At 35.9% G+C, this 5,543-nt stretch overlaps 1 long non-coding RNA gene across 8 annotated transcripts; it reads left to right on the forward strand.

The window, feature by feature from the left end:
• The first annotated feature begins 579 nt into the window (after window positions 1-579).
• On the forward strand, window positions 580-5,334 carry LOC148844387 (uncharacterized). 8 transcript variants are annotated; one of them, XR_016103002.1, is made up of 8 exons: window positions 596-723; window positions 851-941; window positions 1,370-1,740; window positions 1,816-1,949; window positions 2,369-2,449; window positions 2,531-2,617; window positions 2,752-2,879; window positions 5,137-5,334. It is a non-coding gene; the product is annotated as an uncharacterized LOC148844387 (long non-coding RNA). The 8 variants fall into 8 exon arrangements; XR_016103001.1 differs by having other exon boundaries at window positions 580-723; window positions 851-1,697; window positions 1,816-2,449; window positions 2,752-2,814; XR_016103003.1 differs by lacking the exons at window positions 596-723; window positions 851-941 and having other exon boundaries at window positions 1,600-1,740; window positions 1,816-1,935; window positions 2,369-2,460.
• The last annotated feature ends 209 nt before the right edge of the window (window positions 5,335-5,543 follow it).

Raw genomic sequence — 5,543 nt, forward strand, 5'->3', positions numbered from 1 at the left:
AATTTTCTATGTTTATTCCATGATTCTTTTTGCAATTTTTTTTCTATAATTTATTTTATTTTTTGCATTCTCTATTTGGAAGTAAGATACACATAATGAAACCCTTTTATTTGGAAGCAAAGGAATTGCTTAGTCTCTTCTATATTTGGATGGAATGAGGCTAGAAACTAGGACCATGTTTGGTTTACTGTTTGGGCCTCATTCTTTTAATTCTTTCTCATTTTGGGTAGTAATCAGATATAATGAATAACATTAGAGTGTTTGGTTACAAAATTGTTATCATAGGCCACATTCTTTTTAGAATGAAAAATTAACTCATAGCATAAAAATTGGGGTAGCTTGCAGCATGAAAAATAATCATGCCACATCTAACTCATTTTCATTCTTTCACTACAAGAAAAATGATTTTTAGCCACGGTTTTTTCCGCAACGGACATAAAACTGTGGCTAAAATATCATATATAGCAATGGAATGTGTCATCCGTGGCAATATATTCATTTCTCGTATACAGCCCTGCCATGGTTTCATACCCCGTGGCTTAAATATAATTTATTAAGACGGTTATAAAGTTAACCGTTGCAATACATCATCCCTGGAAATGGAACCGTAGCTATTATATTGCGCGGTATTTTCTAAAATTTTGGCCACTTAGAAACTAAGTGAAAAAACAAATTGCCCGTGCATGCCTTACTTCTCCTGCGTCTCTCTTGGCTCTCCTCTTCGTACTTTTTTGATCTTCCATTCTATCTCTATCTCTCTTCTGCGTCTCTCTTTTGTTCACCGACTCTTTCTTGTTTCTTCTTTGGTGTGCTGTCATGCTCTGAAATATTGGTTGTTTCGTTGTTCAAGGATTTGTAGGATACAGGGCTCTATTGTCATCTGGGTTGGGAGGAGTGGGATCAGAGTAGGTCGATCTTCTTCCTTGTGGATTTCTCTACCGGTAAGAATTTTTTGTTGATAAAACAAATTTGATGGACCTCGATTTGGGTTGGGAGTTCAGTAATCGATGAGAGGGGTGCATATTGAAGATGGTTGAAAATCTGTAACAGCAAGACCAGACCACTGATCCATCTCTCTACAAATCGAAAGCAACAATGCCTAGGGCTTAAGATCGTCCTATTCTTTCCGTTAATCTGTTTCTCTGCAATTTTTTTTTTCAATGCCAGCATCACCTCACAAGTTCATTTAGTTGATTAGGGTTTGATTATGCTTTTGTGGTTTTGTTATTATTTGTGTGATGGATTCATTCCTAGGGGTTTTGGTTTTTGTTTTCTGGATGCATATAGCAATCGACTAACATTTGTTAAGTTGATTTGCTCAGCAACTATAGGATCCTGATATAATCACTACTAGAATTTCAATGTTTAGAGGCAGATGACCTTCAACTTCCACACCAACAAGAAGATGTTAGAGGAGGTCGCCATTATTCCTTCGAAGCGCCTGCCCAACAAGATCATCGGATTTTGTACCCACCTCATGAAGTGAATCCAGAGAGGCCCTGTTCATGGAATATCTTTGAAGCTCCAAGAAGAATAACACAAGTGGCGTATGGATTTTGTGCCAGGGGAATCTGCCATTAAGACCGATGTCACCGAGATGGACAAGGAGACGATCAACATGCTTGTTGCCCTCGGAATGACTGACCTATCCAGCATTGTCAATCAGGCTGAACCGGCTCTCCTTCCTCCCGCTTTCGGTAGGGGCGGTGCTGCTAGTGGGGCTGCACGGGGAAAACATTAGTGAGTTTAAATTTAACTATTTCAGACTTGAAAAGTGGGTGGAAACTAAAACCCTCCATACTCGTTACTTTGCAGGCACGCAAGGCTAAGCATTCTCCCTAGTCAACAAGCGGTGGATGAGAAATTGTCCACATATCAGATGGAAGCATCAGAGGACACAAGACATAGTACTAAGCTGAAGTTATTTTTTGAGAAGTATCCAAAATCCCGTAATGGCCTATTGATATTTTTTTTGAGAAGTATCCAAAATCCCAAAAGTCCTCATTGCAATAAATGTCAAAATTTACTAGTTATCATTTCATTGTTTCATTTTTTGGTGGCTGGGGTGGTTGACTCTTTGAAATATAATTGCATTTGGATTTAATAGAAGTGGAAAATTGGTCCTAAAAAGGATTTAAATGCTGAAACTGCCAAGCTATATGTATACGATTCTGTAGGAATAAACCAAGCTTATTTTGATCATTTCTTTTGTAGAAAGATAGCATGTATAGGTTGACTGTTGAAACTACATGGTTGTGGAATTGATGAGAGATAAATGTCATCTTAGTAAGAGTGTTTGTAAAATGACCATAGGGGTCATTGCTTGGTGTAATTATGAAATCTTGGGTTGACAAGAGTGACAATGCAGGTTCAGGTCTTGAGACTGGAGTTCACCTTTCCTACTAATTCAGCTCCTTTCAGTAGCTGCCATGCTTCTAAAATTGTTGTGGTGATAAACAGGTGCCCTTATTCTTATCTTCTCTAAATTTCAATCAATTTTGTTTGATTTTTATGTATTTTATTTGTTTAGGTTGCAAGAGATCATTTTTTGGTTGCTTACTTTGGTGGTTCGGTAGAGGGAGCCCCTGATATGAAAATTTGGCTGCAGACTTACAAGGTTAATTAGAATCGCAGATCTTCCTAAGTTCATTATTTTCCTCATTCATTCTGATCTTTTTTTAATGAACTTTTGGACAGTGCAGTGGATGGTAACTCTGTTACAGATTTAACATATTAACTTATTTTGTACAGGACGGCTGTTGGTACCCTCCTATTGTAGCTGATGAAGAACCCAGTGTTTCAATGTGGAATCCGGTACTGTTTAAATTTCCATCTTAGGAGTTGCTTTTGTTCTACAAAATTGGTCAAGAGGTACAAAAGTGAGATATCCACCCTTCACTGTATGCTTTGATTTGTAACTCCTTTTTAATTCCTTTCTTTATTCTTTATTAGGGCATCTGGTCATTTGGCTGATCTGTTTTTGAAAATGGTTTAGTCCTATTGTCTCACAGCACAATTTTTATGACAGTATTTCATGGAATTCTGAAAATATCTGATTTAATTGATGCAAATATAATTCTCTTGGCATTCAAAGTTAGATTGGTGTTCTAAATAACCCTTTTCCACAGCATAGAAGCTAAGAAAATTTAAAAATGTGGTTCAATAAACCTGCGGATGATGATTACCAAAATGCCCCATAAAGCTGCCTCAATCAATCATGGTGCTTCATCACCATTTTGCAGATTTGTACTCCTAAAAGGAAATTACACCCATGACAGTCCCAACCACCTGGGGTAATGGGAGGGATAGACTAGATATGGACCTAACCTTTGGCCATTTTTTTTGTGTGTGTTCAAGGTGGACCCTCTCAGACTTGAACATCTGTTCTCATGCTTGTCAGCCTAGGAATTTATTATTGCACCAAGAAATGGCCCCTTAAGGCACTTCTATGATTGAATCATACTCACAGTTAGCTCATATCTTTTCACATTCGAAGTTTATGGTTTTTTGTTCTTCGTTGTGTATCCATGATCTTGTTTAAATAAATCTGGCACCTGTTAGGTGGATCAGTATCAGGTTCAACCTTATAGGGTTGGGTGGGTTCAAAATTTGTGTCTTCTTAACTTGTGGTGGTGTAGGTTCAGGTGGAGGTAGTGAAGGGTCAGTTAGGGTGGGTAGAGGCAAACCTATGCTGAATCCAACATATTGGCATCCCTAATTATGAGTGAGATGCATGGTCCATTTGGTTCACATTTGGAATCAGAATTAGAATTGAAATCAAAATCAAAATGGTCTATTCCCCCCACCTGTTTGCTTCAAACTAGAAGCATTTAGGGTTATGTCTCACCCCAACTCAACTCAAATGGACTTACATCTAACTATTTGGGGTTGGTTACACGATTCCTTTCCAGTCATTCTGATATACATATATTTCTAGTGCCCAAACCCTGATAACTCCAGAATGCTCAGAATGCAGATAATAGAAGAACATGAACAAGGTCTTGAACTTGAGAGGAAACTCTTAGAATTGCAGTTAGCACCTAAAGCATTATCCCATCAGCCTGATTTTGGTTACATGGATGACTCGAAGCTCTCAGAAGGCCCATCTTTGTTTCTCTAGAAAATAATTAAAATTTTTATTTTTGCTTTGAGTTTTTCTCATATTATTTCTCTTCCTGATTTTCCTTTTTTTTTTTTTTTCTACACCAAAGCTGATGTAGATTTATCAAATGAAACACAATTTATCAAATATGTTTATATTGCTCATTTGATTATTTGGTTTCTCCCTTCAAATTTTTAATGCCTTCCTCTCTTATGAAGCTATGAAAATTACATTTTGTATGCTTCCTAAAACAATATCTTGAGTTCACATATCTTAACATCGGTTTATTGGCATGTGGTAACTTATATTTTTGTAAAAGTGTGAATTGTCAACATGGGTAAGTTGAGATGGAAACTTTGACCTTGTTCGATCAATTTTGGGGTGGGTAAAATGGTTAGAAAATAAAATCTTGAATGTGGTGGGACCGGAATTTACATTTAAAATGCACATTTAGGATTATCAAGATAGAAAAGGTTGTTGCTCTAATCAACAGTCTTGAAGATGTTTATATATCTCCATCACATCCTCACTAGAATTTAGGGATTTAGGGCCATCGATGTTGTGCACTATCTAAATGAGATCAATGACATTTTAAATTCCTTTACTTTTTTTTTTTTTTTTTGCTTTGGATTTCTGGTGATCTCAACTCTGAAGCTGATAGTTTCTAGTGGGGGTGTAGGAAAGGTCTTTCTGTACAATTACCTAAGTTATACACTTGAAACCTAAACCCAAGTTCTAGGCCCCTTGAAACCTAAACTAACTAGCCCACTCTCACCCAAGTATGCTGTTAAAATTTCACATGTTAGTGTTATTGAGGAAATGCAATAACATGATTACTCTTTCACAAATAAGTCTTTGCATAGAGTTAGATCAGTGTAATTAAACATAATTACCCTTGGGGTTTGGATCTCACATTGCTTGGATTATTTGAATGGTATGTGTATAATGTATATAGAATTTGTATATTAATTAATTAATATATTACTTTTTGAAATCAATACTTATTTAGTTTTTTTTTTTTATGGTTTTGACAGATATGAAGTTTCTGATCCACAACAAAGGTCTTGGGGACGCATTATACATATATATAAGTAGATTTCAGATGCAATGATGGAGATATTTTATTTTATTTTTGTAATTATCAAGTAAAAAGATTTGATGTTGACTATTGAACCATATTAAATATGGATATTTTGTATTCAATAAAAGATGGGGCAAGGTTTATTTGAGAATTGTTTTATCATTTCAAATATATTATTGGTACAATGTTTCTTTGTATAGGTAAGAGCAAGTATTTTTACAGTTTCACAAGCTTGTTTCCAAAATAATTATGCTAAATGGCATAAAATGCAAATTTGAACAAAAACCTTTTCGCAACAGCTTTGCAAAACCGTTGTTACAAAAGGCAACATTGCTGATACAATATTAGCAACGGTATAAA

This window comes from Nelumbo lutea, chromosome 8 (genome assembly GCF_056320005.1).
Source record: "Nelumbo lutea isolate HS-2025 chromosome 8, American lotus-T2T, whole genome shotgun sequence".
In the NCBI taxonomy this organism is placed as follows: domain Eukaryota; kingdom Viridiplantae; phylum Streptophyta; class Magnoliopsida; order Proteales; family Nelumbonaceae; genus Nelumbo; species Nelumbo lutea.